This window comes from Lolium perenne, chromosome 1 (assembly GCF_019359855.2).
Source record: "Lolium perenne isolate Kyuss_39 chromosome 1, Kyuss_2.0, whole genome shotgun sequence".
In the NCBI taxonomy this organism is placed as follows: domain Eukaryota; kingdom Viridiplantae; phylum Streptophyta; class Magnoliopsida; order Poales; family Poaceae; genus Lolium; species Lolium perenne.
Genome location: NC_067244.2, coordinates 88,755,012 through 88,780,872, shown reverse-complemented (window position 1 = coordinate 88,780,872; position 25,861 = coordinate 88,755,012).

The following is a 25,861-nucleotide window of genomic DNA, read 5'->3' as shown; positions in this document are numbered from 1 at the left end:
AAACTCAACAATATAACTATCACATAAAGCATTCTTATCATGAGTCTCATGCATAAAATTATTACTCTCCACATAAGCATAATCAATTTTATTAGCAATAGTGGGAGCGAATTCAACAAAGTAGCTATTATTATTATTCTCATCATCAAATATAGGAGGCATATTGTAATCATAATCAAATTTATCCTCCATAACAGGCGGCACCAAAAGACTACTATCATTATAATCATCATAAATAGGAGGCAAAGTATCATCAAAGAAAATTTTCTCCTCAATGCTTGGGGGACTAAAAAGATCATGCTCATCAAAACTAGCTTCCCCAAGCTTAGAATTTTCCATATCATTAGCAACAATGGTGTTCAAAGTGTTCATACTAATATATTCCATGGGTTTTTTAATTTTCGCATCAAACCATCCATGTCTTAACTCAGGAAATAATTTTAAAAGCTCACTGTGCTTTCCATTATGCCAAACTAGTGTAAAACAAGAAACAAAAAGATGCAATTGCAGGATCTAAAGGAAATAGCTTCGAGTACTTACAACGGCGCCGGAAAATAGCTTAGTAGCCGAGATCCGGAGTGTGAGTACCTTTTACCTTTCTTCCCCGGGAACGGCGCCAGAAAATAGCTTGATGTCTACGCACGCTTCTATTCCTGTAGACAGTGTTGGGCCTCCAAGAGCAGAGGTTTGTAGAACAGCAGCAAGTTTCCCTTAAGTGAATCACCCAAGGTTTATCGAACTCAGGGAGGAAGAGGTCAAAGATATACCTCTCAAGCAACCCTGCAACCACAAAGCAAGAAGTCTCTTGTGTCCCCAACACACCTAATACACTTGTCAGATGTATAGGTGCACTAGTTCGGCGAAGAGATAGTGAAATACAGGTGGTATGAATGAATATAAGCAGTAGTAACGGCACCAGAAAATAGCTTGATGCTACAACTGGTGTTTGGTTGATGGTGGTAATATTGCAGACAGTACATATGCAGTAAAACAGTAAACAAGCAGCGATTTCAGTATTTGGTAACAAGGCCTAGGGATTATACTTTCACTAGTGGACACTCTCAACATTGATCACATAACAGAATAGATAAATGCTATACTATACACTCTCTTGTTGGATGATGAATAGCACAAATTGTGTAGGATTACACGAACCCTCAATGCCGGAGTTAACAAGCTCCACAATATTCGATATTCATGTTTAAATAACCTTAGAGTGCACGATAGATCAACACAACTAAACCAAGTACTAAAATAGCATGCACACTGTCACCTTCACACTATGAAAGGAGGAATAGATCACATCAATACTATCATAGCAATAATTAACTTCATAATCTACAAGAGATTACAATCATAACCTACGCCAAGTACTACACGATGCACACACTGTCACCATTACACCGTGCAGGAGGAATAGAGTACTTTAATAACATCACTAGAGTAGCACATATATTAATAGTGATACAAAACACATTGCAATCATAAAGGGATATAAATAAGCACTTCACTATGCTATTCATAACAGTGAATAAGTATTCTGTGAAATATAGCCTAAGAGACCCACACGGTGCACACACTGTCACCTTTACACACGTGGGACACGGAGTCTCCGGAGATCACATAAGTAAAATCCACTTGACTAGCATAATGACATCTAGATTACAAGCATCATCATATGAATCGCAGTCATGTAAGGCAGCTCATGAGATTATTGTATTGAAGTACATAGGAGAGAGATTAACCACATAGCTACCGGTACAACCCTTAGCCTCGATGGAGAACTACTCCCTCCTCATGGGAGACAGCAGCGGTGATGAAGATGGCGGTGGAGATGGCAGCGGTGTCGATGGAGAAGCCTTCCGGGGGCACTTCCCCATCCCGGCGGCATGCCGGAACAGAGAGTTCTGTCCCCCAGATCTTGGCTTCGCGATGGCGGCGGCTCTGGAAGGTTTCTCGTACCGTGGCTTTTTCGTATCGAAGATTTAGGTCAGGGACCTTTAAATAGGCGAAGAGGCGGAGTCGGAGGGCTGACGAGGCGGCGACACAATAGGGGGGCGCGGCCCCCCCTCTGGCCGCGCCGACCTACTGTCTGGTGGGCCTGTGGCCCCCCTCTGGTGGCTCTCGGGTGTTCTGGAAGCTTCGTGCAATTATAAGATGTTGGGCGTTGATTTCGTGCAATTCCGAGAATATTTCCTTACTAGGATTTCTGAAACCAAAAACAGCAGAAAACAGGAACTGGCACTTCGGCATCTCGTTAATAGGTTAGTGCCAGAAAGTGCATAAATATGACATAAAGTATGCATAAAACATGCAGGTATCATCAATAAAGTGGCATGGAACATAAGAAATTATCGATACGTTGGAGACTTATCAAGGGTTTGCAGGGATCACTTGAGAAGTGTATTAACCAAAGAAGGCATAAGTAATACACCAACACACACTAACATGCCCTTAATGGATGTCTCTCCATAAACTCCCTCTGTTCTTTATTACTACTACTAGTTTATGTACTTCTTAACTAATATGGGATAATCATGAAATATATTTTCTAACATTCAGCCAAAATATAGTGTTTCGACTTTCTAAAATACTGAAAAAGCTAGTAATTAAAAATATTTGAGCTAACAAATCTATGAAGTTTGAAAATATTTTGTATTCCGTCTGAAAGTTGTGTCACTTGGTGTGAGATTCACACAAAAATGATGAAAATATCAAACCTTCAAAATAATTGTAGTAATTCGAATGTTAATTGTGTTTCATAATTTTGGAAAATCGATTCTATTTGTAATTAAAACTAGTAGTTGGTGATCCCCGATCATCTGGTTTGCTCTTAAACAGCTCAATCCTAAATTTGAACCTCCCTGCAACAGAACACGATAGTTGGTGGTTTGTGCGAAAAAAATAACAGTTTAAATAATTGTTTACGCAACGAAGGCAGCAATAAGCGGTAGTTTGTGCAATTTCCTCGTGTAAACAACATGTAGCGTCGAAGTAGTAGTACTAGGAGTACAGAAATCTTGTGTAATTTCTAGTTCTACACATTACTAGTGTCCACTGTTCGAGAGTTGATGGTGAATGGGTCTAATTTTCAATCGAATGAGAATTAGCAAATTGATTTCTATGACAAAAGCATACAAAGCGAGTAAAACCAACATACCCGCATTCTCCGCTGCTACCAGCATGCGATGCCTCCACGAGTGCATTGACGGCTGCTGCAAATCCTCGGAAGGCATCTAGGTCTTGCAGATCGTCGATTGCCGCTGTCCGGCTAAGCTTAACCAGCATAGCTGCCGCCAAAATATCTCGGATTTGGACCACAGGCAGAAGCTGATTGGGGTCGAAGGATTGCCTGATTCGGAATTTGAAGTACCAAGCCCTCGGCTCCGATGGTGGAAGTTTGGAATTCGGCCCGGCCAGAACCTCCCAAATCTATGTGTGGCAGTGGATGCCCATCGGCATCCCCAATGCTACCGACGTCGTGATGTGGTCGGTCGCACTTTGGTCCCCACTAAAGGCTGGGGCTGCAGCACGTCGCCGCCGCCCCCGACGTCCCCACGACGGCATCGCCATGGAACGAGGCGCTGAGTTTGTTGGCGAACCCGAAGCCCTGGATGGCAAGTGCTTCTTCACAATGGAAGCATCCTCACCCGGCGAGGTTCGCCCCCGGCGCATGCCTCTGCTCCGACCAGCCCACTTTGCCGCTGCTGCCTGGGCTACCGCCGATACCTGGGCCACCACCGCTTCATGGGACCCCCCTCCCTCCTCTCCCTCTCCTAGATCAAAGGGCGCCAGGAGTCTAGCCACAGCAAGACACAGAGCCGCCTGCTTCATCGCACACCAGTGGCACACAGATATTTGCGAGCTTTTAGCGCACACCCCTCCGAGGCTGAGTCGTGGAGCCTGGGTGCATGGGGCTAAGGCTGGAGGAGTCGCCATGGGACGAGGGGTGTCGAGTGCTCGGGCAAGTACGGGAAAGGGGAAGTTTTGCATAACCTTATATGATCACATCAATGCTTCTCAAGGAGCCAAATACTGTATGAGAAACAGGAAAAGTTTGAATGTTTGAAAACTTTGCCGGCATAATGCATCCTTCCAATGCACGCCTACGTACCCAACGTATACGCCAGCTAAGGTAGAAAGCGAACTCAGTAGCTACTCTGTTGGCAAAATGTACCATGGCTCAATCTCAGGTCACACACCGATGAAGCCAAGTTAACTCATCTATCAATTGTCACCCTCTTCATCCCACTATAGGTATAGTAAGGTTGCTTCGAGTTTGATCTTTTGTATTGTTTCTTGTAAGGTTCGTGAATAATCTAATAAAAAAAAGTCGTGTGCATCCTTTGGATGCAGAAGCTGGGGCGACTTTTCCCCCATTTCGAAAAAATCAATTGGTATATTTTGGTTATATTCAAAAATTTACTTGAAACTTGTAGGTCATGCCATTCTACTACTCGCCTAACACTTTTTCTACGCGGGAAGGATATGAGCGATGCAACAAAAAGAAACACATCCGTCCCCCTCCCCTAGTGATTTGTCCTAGATAGAAATCAAACTACAAGTGGTTCAAAAAGGCAATCGAAAAACAAGGATTGTTCATCAGTTTGTACATAGCTAGGGAAAATACCAGAATGTCATATTAGTGTTTTAGAGAAGAGCCCTTCAAGTAGTTAGGCACCATGTTGGACACCGTCCAGCTTAATTCCACCCAAACATGATTTTTTCGTTTGAATATGTCTAGACTTTGTTTATCATCTTCAATGCATATTGTATGACATAAGAAGACTATGTGCTTTGGTTTTAATTTTTTGAATTTTTAATGCCCAATTGAATCTTGGTCAAATCCTACGTTTGACCAAGATTTAAACAAGTTCAAAACATGAAAATGAAAAAGTAAGCCTGGATCCTTCTTAGTCACTCCGAAATGAATCTTTTGGAAGGTTTTTTTAAATTTCCATGTTTGAAACCCAAAACCACTTCTCTTCATGCTTGACTTCATAAGACAGAGTTTAGGGTTAGGGTACGTAGATACATGATTTTTCTGGTTTGAATACGTCTAAAACTTGTTTAATTTATCAACTTGGATACTTATATGACATAAGAAGACTATGTGCTTTGGTTTTTCATTTTCTTGATTTTTTCGATTTTTTATGCCCATTTGTATCTTGGTCAAATCCGAGATTTGACAAAGATTCAAACAAGTTTAAAACATGGAAATGAAAAGTAAGCATGGTCCTTTTTAGTCACTCCAAAATGAAGCTTTTGGGAGGTTTTTTTGAAATTTCCATGTTTGAAACCCAAAACCACTTCTCTTCATCCTTGACTTCCGAAGACAGAGTTTAGGGTTGTTAGGGGGTACGTAGATACATGCTTTCTACTATGAATATATATGTGGGGACCTTGTTAATCAACCTGGATGCTTACTATATGACATGAGAAGACTATGTGCTTTGGTTTTTCATTATTTTAAATTTTTGAATTTTTTATGCCCATTTGTACGTATCTCTTGGTGAAATCCTAGGTTTGACCAAGATTTAAAACATGAAAATGAAAAAGTAAGCATGGATCCTTCTTAATTAGTAACTTCAAAATTAAGCATTAGGAAGGATTTTGAAATTTCCATGTTTGAATCCCAAAACACCCTCTTCATGATTGAGTTCATAAGACAAATCGAGTTTAGGGTTAGCGGTAGATACATGATTTTTCTAGTTTGAATATGTCTAGACCTTTGCTTTATCAACTTGAATGCTTAGTATATGACATAAGAAGATGTACTATGTGCATTGGATTTTCATTTTTTGATTTGTTTTGAATTTTTATGCCCATTCGAATTTTGGTCAAATCATAGGTTTAACCAAGATTTAAACAAGTTTAAAACTTGAAAATCAAAAAAATTAAGCATGGACCCTTCTTAGTCACTCCAAAATGAAGCATTTGGGAGGCTTTTCAAATGTCCATGTTTGAAACCCAAAACCACTTCTCTTCATGCTTGACTTCATAAGACATATATGAGTTTAGGGTTAGGGGGTGTAGATACATGATTTTTCTGGTTTGAATAGGTCTACAACTTGTTTATCAAGTTGAATGGCTTACTATGTGACATAAGAAGACCATGTGCTTTGGTTTTTCATTTTTTTCATTTTTTCAATTTTTTTTTATGACCATTTGAATCTTGGTCAAATCCTAGGTTTGAACAAGATTTAAACAATTTTAAAACATGAAAATGAAAAAGTAAGCATGAATCCTATGTGCTTTGGTTTTTCATTTTTTCTGATTTTGTTCTGGGTTTTTATGCCCATTTGAATCTTGGTCAAATCCTAGGTTTGACCAAGATTTAAACAAGATTAAAACATGAAAATGAAAAGGTAAGCATGCATGGATCCTTCTTAGTCACTCTAAAATGAATCTTTTGGGAGGTTCTTGAAATTTCCATGTTTGAAACCCAAAACCACTTCTCTTCATGATTGACTTCGTAAGACAGAGTTTAGTGTTAGGGGTAGATACATGATTTGTCTAGTTTGAATATGTCTAGACCTTGTTTATCAACTTGAATTCTTACTTTATGACATAAGAAGGCTATGTGCTTTGGTTTTTCATTTTTATGATTTTTTTGAATTTTATGCCCATTAGAATCTTGGTCAAATACTAGCTAGGTTTGACCAAGATTTAAACAAGTTTAAAACATGAAAATGAAAAGGTAAGCCTCGATCCTTCTTACTCACTCTAAAATTAAGCTTTTGGGAAGTTTTTGAAATTTCCATGTTTGAAACCAAAACCACTTCTCTTCATGCTTGACTTCATAAGACATAGTTAAGGGTTAGGGGGTAGATACATGCTTTTTCTGTTTTGAATATGTCTAGACCTTGTTCATCAACTTGAAGGCTTACTATATATATATAACATAAGAAGGCTATGTGCTTTAGTTTTTTATTTTTTCATTTTTTTGAATTTTATGCCCATTTGAATCTTGGTCAAATACTAGCTAGGTTTGACCAAGATTTAAATAATTTTAAAACATGAAAATGAACAGGCAAGCCTGGATATTTTCTAGTCACTCTAAAATGAAGCTTTTGGGAGGTTCTTGAAATTTCCATGTTTGAAACCCATACTACTTCTCTTCATGCTAGACTTCATAAGATCGACCGAGTTTATGGTTAGGGGGTAGATACATGATTTGTCTGGTTTGAACACGTGTATAAACCTTGTTTATCAACTTGAATGCTTACTATATGACATAAGAAGACTATATGCTTTTGTTTTTCATTCTTATAATTTTTTTGAATTTTATGCCCATTTGAATCTTGGTCAAATCCTAGGTTTGACCAGGATTTAAACAAGTATAAAATATGAAAACGAAAAGGTAAGCCTGGATCCTTCTTAGTCACTCTAATATGAAGCAGCTTTTGGGGTGTTCTTGAAATTTTCATGTTTGAAACCCAAAACCACTTCTCTTCATGATTGACTTCATAATTAAGACAGGGTTTAAGGTTAGGGGAAGATATATACATGATTTTCTGGTTTGAATATGTCTAGACCTTTTTTATCAACTTTAATGCCTTACTATACGACATAAAGAATGGTATGTGCTTTGGTTTATCATTCTTTTTGTTTTTTCCTGAATTTTTATGCCCATTTGAATCTTGGTCAAATCCTAGGTTTGCCAAAGATTTAAACAAGTTTAAAATATGAAAATGAAAAGGTAACCATGGATCCTTCTTAGTCACTCTAAAATGAATCTTTTGGGAGGTTCTTGAAATTTCCATGTTTGAAACCCAAAACCACTTCTCTTCATGATTGACTTCATAAGACAGAGTTTAGTGTTAGGGGTAGATACATGATTTGTCTAGTTTGAATATGTCTAGACCTTGTTTATCAACTTGAATGCTCATTATATGACATAAAAAGGCTATGTGCGTATTTTTTATTTTTTATACCATTTGAATCTTCGTCAAATCCTAGTTTTGACCAGGATTTAAACAAATTTAAAACATGAAAATGAAACGGTAAGCCTGTATCCTTCTTAGTCACTCTAAAATGAAGCTTTTGGGAGGTTTTTTAAATTTCCATGTTTGAAACCCAAAACCATTTCTCTTCGTGCTTGACTTCATAAGATAAAGTTTAGGGTTAGGTGTAGATACATGATTTGACTGGTTTGAATATGTCTAGACCTTGTTTATCAACTTCAATTCTTACTATATGACATAAGAAGACCATGTGCTTTGGTTTTTCATTTTTTTGATTTTTTTCTGAATGTTTATGCACATTTGAATCTAAATGTGAGAGAACACGTTAAAGGTTATTCTAACAAAGGTCATGCTTGGAATCTTACCTATGTATTATTGTACATCATAAATGTGAAATGAAAATATGTGCATCTCTATAAACCATAAACCCTAACCCTAACTATATAGAAAAATATGAACAATCCGGCCATGCTTTTCGATTGCCTTTTTTGATCCACCTTTGGCTGGATTTGAAATTTAGGGAGGGGGGTACGTAGGGGACGAGTGTGTTTCTTTGGATGCATCTCTCGTATTTGCTAGTTTTGGGGGGTCACACAAATAGAGGGTAGCATCATGCCCACCCCCTCCCTTCACGCGCGGAAAAAGTGTTAGGCGAGTAGTAAAATGGCATGAACAACAAGTTTCAAGTAAAATTTCGAATATAACCAGAATGTACCAATTGATAGATGAGTTAACTTGGCTTCATGGAAAAAATAAGGTCATGTAAATGAGTTAACTTGGCTTTCCTACCCTTGAATCCATAGGAAACTTTGTACTAATACAGTATAATGATCACCCGAGTTATTACAAAGAACAGTCTGTCACTTACGTGTGGTTCCCATGGGTGAGGTCCCACACTTCAGTGAGCACAAGTCATGTGCGGTCGGTAGGCAAACTCCCATCTTCTTTGTCAAGAGAAGACGCATCAAAACTCCCCCTCTCTCTCTCTCTCCAGTTATCCACCTCCGCTGGCTGCCGGTTTTGGCATTGCGTTTCTTGCTCAGCTCGGAGGCCATGGTGTGCACGCACTGTAGCCATGGCGATTTGGTCGCGCTAAGTGGTTCGTCCCCGGCTGCGGCGAGGATCAATCTGGGCGGTGGCTGTTAAGGACCCGATCGCATTTCTTGCTTTCAGCGTGGGGTCTTCCATGTAAAAGTTAGGGATTTAGATGAAATTTCATGTTTATTCTATGTCTTGTTGTAAACTGTGCTCTGGTGCGTATTGGAAGTCTGAGTTCTTCAGGATCCTTCGGTTGTCCCTCTCTCTCAAAAAAAAGAAAAAACATCTCTCTCATTATCGGCCTCGCTCGCTCGCTCGCTCGCACCTCCTGCGCACTAACAAACCCTGAAAAAGGTCAGACACCATAAATAAGAGGGCCCCCCTCACTTCTCACCTGATCTCTATCCTCCGTGTGATCCCTCTTCCTCCGAGTTTCACTGGACGGGCAAACACATGTGCTGCCTAAAAATATTCGACCCCTTTGCATGGATAATCATGTCGACCATTTTTACCTGGTTTTGAAATAAATAAATGAAAATGAAGAAAACCTCAAAAATGAAACCCTTCCGCATTGAGTGCTTATAGGTGTACTAGTTGACACGGAAAATAAGAAAACCTGTGATAGGGTAGTAAAAAACAAAATGTCTTCACAAAACGGACTATCGTGTATGAAGATTCATGGGTTTCAAGCAAACAAATGGCGTAGTTATGGCCATATTTGTGGCATAGTTTGTTATAATGTGCCCAAATTGGGAATGCCGGTGCATCTTGCCATTCCCAACAATGTTGCTGACTAGACTTTTCAACTTTTCGGTATATAAAAACTCAATTTTCATTTTCTAGATGTCAAAATAGGTTTATTTTGTGAATGGGGTACAAAAGATACAGCTCAAAATGGCGCCTCTACATTTTTAAGATAATTAGGCCACATATTAGTGAAAATTCCCAACTCTTTACGTTTTTAGTGCTTTCTAGCTAGTTTCACACATTTAAATGACTTTATGCTGGTTTATTGAAAGTAATTCCAATTTGAAATGTAGGCGTGTTATAACTTCGTCCTATAAATCCCCAAAATCATTTTTAGATACATATTACTTACTATATGTCTAGACCTTGTTTATCTACTTGAATATGCTTACTATATATATATGACGTAAGAAGACTATGTGCTTTGGTTTTTTTTTCCTGAATTTTTATGCCCATTTGAATCTTGGTCAAATCCTATGTTTGACCAATATTTAAACAAGCATAAAACATGAAAATGAAAAGGTAAGCTTGGATCCTTCTTAGTCCCTCGAAAATTAAGCTTTTGGGAAGTTTTTGAAATTTTCATGTCTGAAACCCAAAACCACTTCTCTTCATGCTTGACTTCATAATTAAGACAGAGTTAAGCGTTAGGGGGTAGATACATGCTTTTTATGTTATGAATATGTCTAGACCGGCCATGTTCATCAAGTTGAATGTTGCTTACTATATATGAAATTAGAAGGCTATGTGCTTTGGTTTTTCATTTATTTTTTTGATTTTTTTGAATTTTTTATGCCCATTTGAGTCTTGGTCAAATCCTAGGTTTGACCAAGATTTAAACAAGTTTAAAACATGAAAATGAAAAGGTAAGCCTCGATCCTTCTTAGTCACTCTAAAATGAAGATTTGCGGGGGGGGGGGGGGGGTTCTTGAAATTTCCATGTTTGAAACCCAAAACCATTTCTCTTCATGCTTGACTTCATAAGACCGTACCTTAAGGCCGGGTTAGGGGGTAGATACATGCTTTTATGTTTTGAATATGTCTAGACCTTGTTCATCAACTTGAATGCTTACTATATATATATGACATAAGAAGCTAGGCTATGTGCTTTGTTTTCATTTTTTGATTTTTTTTGAATTTTTATGCCCATTTGAATCTTGGTCAAATCCTAGGTTTGACCAAGATTTAAACAAGTTTAAAACATGAAAATGAAAAGGTAAGCACAGATCCTTCTTAGTCACTCTAAAATGAATCTTTTGGGAGGTTCTTGAAATTTCCATGTTTGAAACCCAAAACCACTTCTCTTCATGATTGGCTTCGTAAGACAGAGTTTAGTGTTAGGGGTAGATACATGATTTGTCTAGTTTGAATATGTCTAGACCTTGTTTATCAACATGAATTCTTACTTTATGACATAAGAAGGCTATGTGCTTTGGTTTTTCATTTTTATGATTTTTTTGAATTTTATGCCCATTAGAATCTTGGTCAAATACTAGCTAGGTTTGACCAAGATTTAAACAAGTTTAAAACATGAAAATGAAAAGGTAAGCCTCGATCCTTCTTACTCACTCTAAAATTAAGCTTTTGGGAAGTTTTTGAAATTTCCATGTTTGAAATCAAAACCACTTCTCTTCATTCTTGACTTCATAAGACATAGTTAAGGGTTAGGGGGTACATACATGATTTTTCTATTTTGAATATGTCTAGACCTTGTTCATCAACTTGAAGGCTTACTATATATATATATGACATAAGAAGGCTACGCGCTTTAGTTTTTTATTTTTTTCATTTTTTTTGAATTTTATGCCCATTTGAATCTTGGTCAAATACTAGCTAGGTTTGACCAAGATTTACACATTTTTAAAACATGAAAATGAATAGGCAAGCCTGGATCTTTTCTAGTCACTCTAAAATGGAAGCTTTTGGGAGGTTCTTGAAATTTCCATGTTTGAAACCCATACGACTTCTCTTCATGCTAGACTACATAAGATCTACCGAGTTTATGGTTAGGGGGTAGATACATGATTTGTCTGGTTTGAACACGTGTATAAACCTTGTTTATCAACTTGAATGCTTACTATATGACATAAGAAGACTCTGTGCTTTTGTTCTTCATTCTTCTAATTTTTTTGAATTTTATGCCCATTTGAATCTTGGTCAAATCCTAGGTTTGACCAGGATTTAAACAAGTATAAAATATGAAAACGAAAAGGTAAGCCTGGATCCTTCTTAGTCACTCTAAAATGAAGCGGCTTTTGGGATGTTCTTGAAATTTTCATGTTTGAAACCCAAAACCACTTATCTTCATGATTGACTTCATAATTAAGACAGAGTTTAAAGTTAGGGGCAGATATATACATGATTTTCAGGTTTGAATATGTCTAGACCTTTTTTATCAACTTTAATGCCTTACTATACGACATAAAGAATGCTGTGTGCTTTGGTTTATCATTCTTTTTGTTTTTTCCCGAATTTTTGTGCCCATTTTAGTCTTGGTCAAATCCTAGGTTTAACAAAGATTTAAACAAGTTTAAAATATGAAAATGAAAAGGTAACCATGGATCCTTCTTAGTCACTCTAAAATGAATCTTTTGGGAGGTTCTTGAAATTTCCATGTTTGAAACCCAAAACCACTTCTCTTCATGATTGACTTCATAAGATAGAGTTTAGTGTTAGGGGTAGATACATGATTTGTCTAGTTTGAATATGTCTAGACCTTGTTTATCAACTTGAATTCTTACTTTATGACATAAGAAGGCTATGTGCTTTGGTTTTTCATTTTTCTGATTTTTTTGAATTTTATGCCCATTAGAATCTTGGTCAAATACTAGCTAGGTTTGACCAAGATTTAAACAAGTTAAAAACATGAAAATGAAAAAGTAAGCCTCGATCCTTCTTAGTCACTCTAAAATGAAGCTTTTGGGAGGTTTTGGAAATTTCCATGTTGAAACCCAAAACCACTTCTCTTCATGCCTTACTTTATAAGACGGAGTTTAGGGTCATTAGGGAGTAGATACATGATTTGCCTGGTTTGAATATGTCTAGACCTTGTTTATCATCTTGAATGCTTACTATGACATAAGAAGACTATGTGCATTGGTATTTCATTTTTCATTTTTTTATTTTCATGCCCATTTGAATCTTGGTCAAATCCTAGGTTTGAGCAAGATTTAAACAAGTTTAACACGTGAAAATGAATAAGTAAGCCTGGATCCTTCTTAGTCACTCCAAAATGTACCAATTGATAGATGTGTTAACTTTGCTTCATGGAAAAATTAATGTCATGTAAATGAGTTAACTTGGATTTCCTACCCTTGAATCAATAGGAAACTTTGTTCTAATGCACTATAATAATCAACTGAGTTTTTACACCAACAGGTCTGTCACTTACGTGTGGTGCCCATGCGTGAGGTCCCACACTTCAGTGAGCACAAGTCATGTGCAGTAGGTACGCAAACTACCAGCCATCTTCTTTGTCAAGAGAAGACGCATCAGGATGCGTATTGGAAGTCTCTGGGTCCTTCAGGATCCTTCAGTTGTCCCTCTCACACAAAAAAAGGAACAAATCGCTCTCATTCTCGGCCTCGCTCGACTCGTTCGCTCGCTCGCTCGCACCTCCTGCTCACAGACAAAACCTGCACAACAGTCAACATCATCACCCGAAAAAGGGGAGACACCATAATGCACTCCCTTCTTCTCTCCTTCCGAGTGATCCCTCTTCCTCCGAGTTTCACTCGACGGGCAAACACACATGTGCTGCATAGTAGTAAGAAAAAAGTACTCCATTAAAAGGTTAATCTAGGGTTTTGCCCACTACTACAGATCAAGTTCAAAAATATCCAACTACTTGTTCGATTTTGGGCTATTAATGTGCGTTGGTTTTTTATTTTTTTAATTTTTTCTGAATGTTTATGCCCATTTGAATCTTGGTCAAATCCTATGATTGACCAAGATTTAAACTAGCATAAACATGAAAATGAAAAGGTAAGCTTGGATCCTTCTTAGTCACTCTAAAATTAAGCTTTTGGGATGTTTTTGAAATTTCCATGTTTGAAACCCAAAACCACTTATCTTCATGCCTCACTTCATTAGACAAAGTTAAGGGTTAGGGGGTAGATACATGCTTTTTTCTATTTTGAATATGTCTAGACCTTGTTCATCAACTTGAATGCTTACTATATGACATAAGAAGACTATATGTGCGTTGGTTTTTCATTTTTTTTGAATGTTTATGCCATTTGAATCTTGGTCAAATCCTAGGTTAATTTGACCAAGATTTAAACAAGTTTAAAACATGAAAATGAGAAGGTAAGCCTGGATCCTTCTTAATCACACTAAAATGAAGCTTTTTGGGAGGTTTTTGAAAATTCCATATTTGAAACCCAAACCACTTCTCTTCATGCTTGACTTCATAAGACAAATTTAGGGTTAGGAGTTGATACATATGACTTTTCTTGTTTGATATGTCTAGATATTGTTTATCAACTTGAATGCATACTATATATGTGACGTAAGAAGACTATATATGTCCTTTGGTTTTTCATATTTTGGGGTTTTTACGAATTTTTTATGCACACTTGAATCTTGGTCAAATCCTAGGTTTGACCAAGATTTAAACAAGTTTAAAACATGAAAATGAAAAAGTAAGCATGGATCCTTCTTAGTCACTCCAAAATAAAGCTTTTGGGAGGATGTTGAAATTTCCATATTGTAAACCCAAAACCATGTATCTTCATGTTTGACTTCATAAGACAGAGTTTAGGGTTAGGGCCGGGTAGATACATGATTTTTCTTATTTGAATATGTTTAGACTTTGTTTATCAACTTGAATGTTTACTGTATGACATAAGAAGACAATGTTTTTGAATATTTTTATGTCCATTTGAATCTTAGTCAAATCCTAGGTTTGACCAAGATTTAAACAAGTTTAAAACATGAAAAATGAAAAGGTAAGCCTGGATCCTTCTTAGTCATTCTAAAATGAAGCTTTTGGGGGGTTCTTGAAATCTCGGTCGTTGAAACCCAAATTAAACCACTTCTCTTCATGGTTGACTTCATAAGACAGAGTTTAAGGTTAGGGGTAGATACATGATTTGTCAGGTTTGAATATGTCTAGATCACATGCTTGTTTATCAACTTGAATGCTTACTCTATATGATCAACATAAGAAGACTATATATATGTGTGTTGGTCAAATCCTATGTTTGACCAAGATTTAAACAAGCATAAGTCCTGAAAATGAAAAGGTAAGCTTGGATCCTTCTTATTCACTCTAAAATGAAGCTTTTGGGAAGTTTTTGAAATTTCCATGTTTGAAACCCAAAACCACTTCCTCTTCATGCTTGACTTCATAAGACATAGTTAAGGGTTAGGGGTAGATACATGCTTTTTCTGTTTTGAATATGTCTAGACCTTGTTTATCAACTTGAATGATTACTATATATATGACATAAGAATGTTATGTGCTTTGTTTTTTCATTTTCTGTTTTTTTTTTTGAATTGTATGCCCATTTGAATCTTGGTCAAATACTAGCTAGGTTTGACCAAGATTTAAAAAAGTTAATTTAAAACATGAAAATGAAAAGGTAATTAAGCTTGGATCCTTCTTAGTCCCTCTAAAATTAAGCTTTTGGGAAGTTTTTGAAATTTTCATGTCTGAAACCCAAAACCACTTCTCTTCATGCTTGACTTCATAATTAAGACAGAGTTAAGCGTTAGGGGGTAGATACATGCTTTTTATGTTATGAATATGTCTAGACCGGCCAAGTTCATCAAGTTGAATGTTGCTTACTATATATGACATTACAAGGCTATGTGCTTTGGTTTTTTTTTTTTTTTGATTTTTTTGAATTTTTATGCCCATTTGAGTCTTGGTTAAATCCTAGGTTTGACCAAGATTTAAACAAGTTTAAAACATGAAAATGAAAAGGTAAGCCTCGATCCTTCTTAGTCACTCTAAAATGAAGATTTGCGGGGGGGGGGGGGGGGGTTGTTTAAATTTCCATGTTTGAAACCGAAAACCATTTCTCTTCATGCTTGATTTCATAAGACCGTACCTTAAGGCCGGGTTAGGGGGTAGATACATGCTTTTATGTTTTGAATATGTCTAGACCTTGTTCATCAACTTGAATGCTTACAATATATATATGACATAAGAAGCTAGGCTATGTGTTTTGTTTTCATTTTTTGATTTTTTTTGAATTTTTATGCCCATTTGAATCTTGGTCAAATCCTAGGTTTGACCAAGATTTAAACAAGTTTAAAACATGAAAATGAAAAGGTAAGCATGGATCCTTCTTAGTCACTCTAAAATGAATCTTTTGGGAGCTTCTTGAAATTTCCATGTTTGAAACCCAAAACCACTTCTCTTCATGATTGGCTTCGTAAGACAGAGTTTAGTGTTAGGGGTAGATACATGATTTGTCTAGTTTGAATATGTCTAGACCTTGTTTATCAACTTGAATTCTTACTTTATGACATAAGAAGGCTATGTGCTTTGGTTTTTCATTTTTATGATTTTTTTGAATTTTATGCCCATTAGAATCTTGGTCAAATACTAGCTAGGTTTGACCAAGATTTAAACAAGTTTAAAACATGAAAATGAAAAGGTAAGCCTCGATCCTTCTTACTCACTCTAAAATTAAGCTTTTGGGAAGTTTTTGAAATTTCCATGTTTGAAATCAAAACCACTTCTCTTCATGCTTGACTTCATAAGACATAGTTAAGGGTTAGGGGGTACATACATACTTTTTCTATTTTGAATATGTCTAGACCTTGTTCATCAACTTGAAGGCTTACTATATATATATATGACATAAGAAGGCTATGTGCTTTAGTTTTTTATTTTTTTCATTTTTTTTGAATTTTATGCCCATTTGAATCTTGGTCAAATACTAGCTAGGTTTGACCAAGATTTACACATTTTTAAAACATGAAAATGAATAGGCAAGCCTGGATCTTTTCTAGTCACTCTAAAATGGAAGCTTTTGGGAGGTTCTTGAAATTTCCATGTTTGAAACCCATACGACTTCTCTTCATGCTAGACTTCATAAGATCTACCGAGTTTATGGTTAGGGGGTAGATACATGATTTGTCTGGTTTGAACACGTGTATAAACCTTGTTTATCAACTTGAATGCTTAATATATGACATAAGAAGACTATGTGCTTTTGTTTTTCATTCTTCTATTTTTTTTGAATTTTCTGCCCATTTGAATCTAGGTCAAATCCTAGGTTTGACCAGGATTTAAACAAGTATAAAATATGAAAACGAAAAGGTAAGCCTGGATCCTTCTTAGTCACTCTAAAATGAAGCAGCTTTTGGGATGTTCTTGAAATTTTCATGTTTGAAACCCAAAATCACTTATCTCGTGATTGACTTCATAATTAAGACATAGTTTAAGGTTAGGGGCAGATATATACATGATTTTCTGGTTTGAATATGTCTAGACCTTTTTTATCAACTTTAATGCCTTACTATACGACATAAAGAATGTTATGTGCTTTGGTTTATCATTCTTTTTGTTTTTTCCCGAATTTTTATGCCCATTTGAGTCTTGGTCAAATCCTAGGTTTGACAAAGATTTAAACAAGTTTAAAATATGAAAATGAAAAGATAACCATGGATCCTTCTTAGTCACTCTAAAATGAATCTTTTGGGAGGTTCTTGAAATTTCCATGTTTGAAACCCAAAACCACTTCTCTTCATGATTGACTTCGTAAGACAGAGTTTAGTGTTAGGGGTAGATACATGATTTGTCTAGTTTGAATATGTCTAGACCTTGTTTATCAACTTGAATTCTTAGTTTATGACATAAGAAGGCTATGTGCTTTGGTTTTTCAGTTTTCTGATTTTTTTGAATTTTATGCCCATTAGAATCTTGGTCAAATACTAGCTAGGTTTGACCAAGATTTAAACAAGTTAAAAACATGAAAATGAAAATGTAAGCCTCGATCCTTCTTAGTCACTCTAAAATGAAGCTTTTGGGAGGTTTTGGAAATTTCCATGTTTGAAACCCAAAACCACTTCTCTTCATGCCTTACTTCATAAGACGGAGTTTAGGGTCATTAGGGAGTAGATACATGATTTGCCTGGTTTGAATATGTCTAGACCTTGTTTATCATCTTGAATGCTTACTATATGACATAAGAAGACTATGTGCATTGGTATTTCATTTTTCATTTTTTTATTTTCATGCCCATTTGAATCTTGGTCAAATCCTAGGTTTGAGCAAGATTTAAACAAGTTTAACACGTGAAAACGAATAAGTAAGCCTGGATCCTTCTTAGTCACTCCAAAATGTACCAATTGATAGATGTGTTAAGTTTCCTTCATGGAAAAATTAATGTCATGTAAATGAGTTAAGTTCGATTTCCTACCCTTGAATCCAGAGGAAACTTTGTTCTAATGCACTATAATAATCAACTGAGTTTTTACACCAACAGGTCTGTCACTTAAGTGTGGTGCCCATGCGTGAGGTCCCACACTTCAGTGAGCACAAGTCACGTGCTGTAGGTACGCAAACTCCCAGCCATCTTCTTTGTCAAGAGAAGACGCATCAGGTTGCGTATTGGAAGTCTCTGGGTCCTTCAGGATCCTTCGGTTGTCCCTCTCACACAAAAAAGGAACAAATCTCTCTCATTCTCGGCCTCGCTCGACTCGCTCGCTCGCTCGCACCTCCTGCTCACTGACAAAACCTGCACAACAGTCAACATCATCACCCGAAAAAGGGGAGACACCATAATGCACTCCCTTCTTCTCTCCTTCCGAGTGATCCCTCTTCCTCCGAGTTTCACTCGACGGGCAAACACACATGTGCTGCATAGTAGTAAGAAAAAAGTACTCCATTAAAAGGTTAATCTAGGGTTTTGACCACTACTACAGATCAAGTTCAAAAATATCCAACTACTTGTTCGATTTTGGGCTACTAATGTGCGTTTGTTTTTTATTTTTTTTATTTTTTCCGAATGTTTATGCCCATTTGAATCTTGGTCAAATCCTATGTTTGACCAAGATTTAAACAAGCATAAACATGAAAATGAAAAGGTAAGCTTGGATCCTTCTTAGTCACTCTAAAATTAAGATTTTGGGATGTTTTTGAAATTTCCATGTTTGAAACCCAAAACCACTTATCTTCATGCCTCACTTCATAAGACAAAGTTAAGGGTTAGGGGGTAGATACATGCTTTTTTCTATTTTGAATATGTCTAGACCTTGTTCATCAACTTGAATGCTTACTATATGACATAAGAAGACTATATGTGCGTTGGTTTTTCATTTTTTTGAATGTTTATGCCATTTGAATCTTGGTCAAATCATAGGTTAATTTGACCAAGATTTAAACAAGTTTAAAACATGAAAATGAGAAGGCAAGCCTGGATCCTTCTTAATCACACTAAAATGAAGCTTTTTGGGAGGTTTTTGAAAATTCCATGTTTGAAACCCAAACCACTTCTCTTCATGCTTGACTTCATAAGACAAATTTAGGGTTAGGAGTAGATACATATGATTTTTCTTGTTTGATATGTCTAGATATTGTTTATCAACTTGAATGCTTACTATATATGTGACGTAAGAAGACTATATATGTCCTTTGGTTTTTCATATTTTGCGGTTTTTTCGAATTTTTTCTGCACACTTGAATCTTGGTCAAATCCTAGGTTTGACCAAGATTTAAACAAGTTTAAAACATGAAAATGAAAAAGTAAGCATGGATCCTTCTTAGTCACTCCAAAATAAAACTTTTGGGAGGATGTTGAAATTTCCATATTGTAAACCCAAAACCATGTATCTTCATGTTTGACTTCATAAGACAGAGTTTAGGGTTAGGGCCGGGTAGATACATGATTTTTCTTATTTGAATATGTTTAGACTTTGTTTATCAACTTGAATGTTTACCGTATGACATAAGAAGACAATGTTTTTGAATATTTTTATGTCCATTTGAATCATAGTCAAATCCTAGGTTTGACCAAGATTTAAACAAGTTTAAAACATGAAAAATGAAAAGGTAAGCCTGGATCCTTCTTAGTCATTCAAAAATGAAGCTTTTGGGGGGTTCTTGAAATCTCAATCGTTGAAACCCAAATTAAACCACTTCTCTTCATGGTTGACTTCATAAGACAGAGTTTAAGGTTAGGGGTAGATACATGATTTGTCAGGTTTGAATATGTCTAGATCACATGCTTGTTTATCAACTTGAATGCTTACTCTATATGATCAACATAAGAAGACTATATATATGTGTGTTGGTCAAATCCTATGTTTGACCAAGATTTAAACAAGCATAAGTCCTGAAAATGAAAAGGTAAGCTTGGATCCTTCTTACTCACTCTAAAATGAAGCTTTTGGGAAGTTTTTGAAATTTCCATGTTTGAAACCCAAAACCACTTCCTCTTCATGCTTGACTTCATAAGACATAGTTAAGGGTTAGGGGTAGATACATGCTTTTTCTGTTTTGAATATGTCTAGACCTTGTTTATCAACTTGAATGATTACTATATATATGACATAAGAATGTTATGTGCTTTGTTTTTTCATTTTCAGTTTTTTTTTGAATTTTATGCCCATTTGAATCTTCGTCAAATACTAGCTAGGTTTGACCAAGATTTAAAAAAGTTAATTTAAAACATGAAAATGAAAAGGTAATTAAGCTTGGATCCTTCTTAGTCCCTCTAAAATTAAGCTTTTGGGAAGTTTTTGAAATTTTTATGTCTGAAACCCAAAACCACTTCTCTTCATGCTTGACTTCATAATTAAGACAGAGTTAAGCGTTAGGGGGTAGATACATGCTTTTTATGTTATGAATATGTCTAGACCGGCCATGTTCATCAAGTTGAATGCTTCTTACTATATATGACATTAGAAGGCTATGTGCTTTGGTTTTTCATTTTTTTTTGATTTTTTTGAATTTTTATGCCCATTTGAGTCTTGTTCAAATCCTAGGTTTGACCAAGATTTAAACAAGTTTAAAACATGAAAATGAAAAGGTAAGCCTCGATCCTTCTTAGTCACTCTAAAATGAAGATTTGCGGGGGTTCTTGAAATTTCCATGTTTGAAACCCAAAACCACTTCTCTTCATGATTGGCTTCGTAAGACAGATTTTAGTGTTAGGGGTAGATACATGATTTGTCTAGTTTGAATATGTCTAGACCTTGTTTATCAACTTGAATTCTTACTTTATGACATAAGAAGGCTATGTGCTTTGGTTTTTCATTTTTATGATTTTTTGAATTTTATGCCCATTAGAATCTTGGTCAAATACTAGTTAGGTTTGACCAAGATTTAAACAAGTTAGAAACATGAAAATGAAAATGTAAGCCTCGATCCTTATTACTCATTCTAAAATTAAGCTTTTGGGAAGTTTTTGAAATTTCCATGTTTGAAACCAAAACCACTTCTCTTCATGCTTGACTTCATAAGACATAGTTAAGGGTTAGGGGGTAGATACATGCTTTTTCTATTTTGAATATGTCTAGACCTTGTTCATCAACTTGAAGGCTTACTATATATATATATGACAAAAGAAGGCTATGTGCTTTAGTTTTTTATTTTTTTCATTTTTTTTGAATTTTATGCCCATTTGAAGCTTGGTCAAATACTAGCTAGGTTTGAACAAGATTTAAAAAAGTTAATTTAAAACATGAAAATGAAAAGGTAGGCTTGGATCCTTCTTAGTCCCTCTAAAATTAAGCTTTTGGGAAGTTTTTGAAATTTTCATGTCTGAAACCCAAAACCACTTCTCTTCATGGTTGACTTCAAAAAGACAGAGTTTAGGGTTTGAATATGTCTAGACATGCATGCTTGTTTATCAACTTGAATGCTTACTATATGACATAAGAAGGCTATATGTGTGTTGGTCAAATCCTATGTTTGACCAAGCTTTAAACAAGCATAAATCCTGAAAATGAAAAGTTAAGCTTGGATCCTTCTTATTCACTCTAAAATTAAGCTTTTGGGAAGTTTTTGAAATTTCCATGTTTGAAACCCAAAACCACTTATCTTCATGATTGACTTCATAATTAAGACAGAGTTTAAGGTTAGGGGCAGATATATACATTATTTTCTGGTTTGAATATATCTAGACCTTTTTTTATCAACTTTAATGCCTTACTATACGACATAAAGAATGCTATGTGCTTTAGTTTATCATTCTTTTTGTTTTTTCCCGAATTTTTATGCCCATTTGAGTCTTGGTCAAATCCTAGGTTTGACAAAGATTTAAACAAGTTTAAAATATGAAAATGAAAAGGTAACCATGGATCCTTCTTAGTCACTCTAAAATGAATCTTTTGGGAGGTTCTTCAAATTTCCATGTTTGAAACCCAAAACCACTTATCTTCATGATTGACTTCGTAAGACAGAGTTTAGTGTTAGGGGTAGATACATGATTTGTCTAGTTTGAATATGTCTAGACCTTGTTTATCAACTTGAATTCTTACTTTATGACATAAGAAGGCTATGTGCTTTGGTTTTTCATTTTTCTGATTTTTTCGAATTTTATGCCCATTAGAATCTTGGTCAAATACTAGCTAGGTTTGACCAAGATTTAAACAAGTTAAAAACATGAAAATGAAAATGTAAGCCTCGATCCTTCTTAGTCACTCTAAAATGAAGCTTTTGGGAGGTTTTGGAAATTTCCATGTTTGAAACCCAAAACCACTTCTCTTCATGCCTTACTTCATAAGACGGAGTTTAGGGTCATTAGGGAGTAGATACATGATTTGCCTGGTTTGAATATGTCTAGACCTTGTTTATCATCTTGAATTCTTACTATATGACATAAGAAGACTATGTGCATTGGTATTTCATTTTTCATTTTTTTATTTTCGTGCCCATTTGAATCTTGGTCAAATCCAAGGTTTGAGCAAGATTTAAACAAGTTTAACACGTGAAAACGACTAAGTAAGCCTGGATCCTTCTTTGTCACTCCAAAATTTACCAATTGATAGATGTGTTAACTTTGCTTCATGGAAAAATTAATGTCATGTAAATGAGTTAACTTGGATTTCCTACCCTTGAATCCATAGGAAACTTTGTTCTAATGCACTATAATAATCAACTGAGTTTTTACACCAACATGTCTGTCACTTACATGTGGTGCCCATGCGTGAGGTCCCACACTTCAGTGAGCACAAGTCACGTGCAGTAGGTACGCAAACTCCCAGCCATCTTCTTTGTCAAGAGAAGACGCATCAGGATGCGTACTGGAAGTCTCTGGGTCCTTCAGGATCCTTCGGTTGTCACTCTCACACAAAAAAGGAACAAATCTCCCTCATTCTCGGCCTCGCTCGACTCGCTCGCTCGCTCGCACCTCCTGCTCACTGACAAAACCTGCACAACAGTCAACATCATCACCCGAAAAAGGGGAGACACCATAATGCACTCCCTTCTTCTCTCCTTCCGAGTGACCCCTCTTCCTCCGAGTTTCACTCGACGGGCAAACACACATGTGCTGCATAGTAGTAAGAAAAAAGTACTCCATTAAAAGGTTAATCTAGGGTTTTCCCACTACTACAGATCAAGTTCAAAAATATCCAACTACTGGTTCGATTTTGGGCTACTAATGTGCGTTGGTTTTTTATTTTTTTAATTTTTTCTAAATGTTTATGCCCATTTGAATCTTGGTCAAATCCTATGTTTGACCAAGATTTAAACAAGCATAAACATGAAAATGAAAAGTTAAGCTTGGATCCTTCTTAGTCACTCTAAAATTAAGCTTTTGGGATGTTTTTGAAATTTCCATGTTTGAAACCCAAAACCACTTATCTTCATGCCTCACTTCATAAGACAAAGTTAAGGGTTAGGGGGTAGATACATGCTTTTTTCTATTTTGAATATGTCTAGACCTTGTTCATCAACTTGAATGCATACTATATGACATAAGAAGACTATATGTGCGTTGGTTTTTCATTTTTTTCTGAATGTTTATGCCCATTTGAATCTTGGTCAAATCCTAGGTTAATTTGACCAAGATTTAAACAAGTTTAAAACATGAAAATGAGAAGGTAAGCCTGGATCCTTCTTAATCACACTAAAATGAAGCTTTTTGGGAGGTTTTTGAAAATTCCATGTTTGAAACCCAAACCACTTCTCTTCATGCTTGACTTCATAAGACAAATTTAGGGTTAGGAGTAGATACATATGATTTTTCTTGTTTGATATGTCTAGATATTGTTTATCAACTTGAATGCTTACTATATATGTGACGTAAGAAGACTATATATGTCCTTTGGTTTTTCATATTTTGGGGTTTTTTCGAATTTTTTATGCACACTTGAATCTTGGTCAAATCCTAGGTTTGACCAAGATTGAAACAAGTTTAAAACATGAAAATGAAAAAGTAAGCATGGATCCTTCTTAGTCACTCCAAAATAAAGCTTTTGGGAGGATTTTGAAATTTCCATATTGTAAACCCAAAACCACGTATCTTCATGTTTGACTTCATAAGATAGAGTTTAGGGTTAGGGGTAGATACATTATTTTTTTTGTTTGAATATGTTTAGACTTTGTTTATCAACTTGAATGTTTACCGTATGACATAAGAAGACAATGTTTTTGAATATTTTTATGTCCATTTGAATCATAGTCAAATCCTAGGTTTGACCAAGATTTAAACAAGTTTAAAACATGAAAATGAAAAGGTAAGCATGGATCCTTCTTAGTCATTCTAAAATGAAGCTTTTGGGGGGTTCTTGAAATCTCAATCGTTGAAACCCAAATTAAACCACTTCTCTTCATGGTTGACTTCATAAGACAGAGTTTAGGGTTAGGGGTAGATACATGATTTGTCAGGTTTGAATATGTCTAGATCACATGCTTGTTTATCAACTTGAATGCTTACTCTATATGATCGACATAAGAAGACTATATATATGTGTGTTGGTCAAATCCTATGTTTGACCAAGATTTAAACAAGCATAAATCCTGAAAAATGAAAAGGTAAGCTTGGATCCTTCTTACGCACTCTAAAATGAAGCTTTTGGGAAGTTTTTGAAATTTCCATGTTTGAAACCCAAAACCACTTCCTCTTCATGCTTGACTTCATAAGACATAGTTAAGGGTTAGGGGTAGATACATGCTTTTTCTGTTTTGAATATGTCTAGACCTTGTTTATCAACTTGAATGATTACTATATATATGACATAAGAATGTTATGTGCTTTGTTTTTTCATTTTCTATTTTTTTTTTGAATTTTATGCCCATTTGAATCTTCATCAAATACTAGCTAGGTTTGACCAAGATTTAAAAAAGTTAATTTAAAACATGAAAATGAAAAGGTAATTAAGCTTGGATCCTTCTTAGTCCCTCTAAAATTAAGCTTTTGGGAAGTTTTTGAAATTTTTATGTCTGAAACCCAAAACCACTTCTCTTCATGCTTGACTTCATAATTAAGACAGAGTTAAGCGTTAGGGGGTAGATACATGCTTTTTATGTTATGAATATGTCTAGACCGGCCATGTTCATCAAGTTGAATGCTTCTTACTATATATGACATTAGAAGGCTATGTGCTTTGGTTTTTCATTTTTTTTGATTTTTTTGAATTTTTATGCCCATTTGAGTCTTGTTCAAATCCTAGGTTTGACCAAGATTTAAACAAGTTTAAAACATGAAAATGAAAAGGTAAGCCTCGATCCTTCTTAGTCACTCTAAAATGAAGATTTGCGGGGGTTCTTGAAATTTCCATGTTTGAAACCCAAAACCACTTCTCTTCATGATTGGCTTCGTAAGACAGAGTTTAGTGTTAGGGGTAGATACATGATTTGTCTAGTTTGAATATGTCTAGACCTTGTTTATCAACTTGAATTCTTACTTTATGACATAAGAAGGCTATGTGCTTTGGTTTTTCATTTTTATGATTTTTTGAATTTTATGCCCATTAGAATCTTGGTCAAATACTAGCTAGGTTCTACCAAGATTTAAACAAGTTAGAAACATGAAAATGAAAATGTAAGCCTCGATCCTTATTACTCATTCTAAAATTAAGCTTTTGGGAAGTTTTTGAAATTTCCATGTTTGAAACCAAAACCACTTCTCTTCATGCTTGACTTCATAAGACATAGTTAAGGGTTAGGGGGTAGATACATGCTTTTTCTATTTTGAATATGT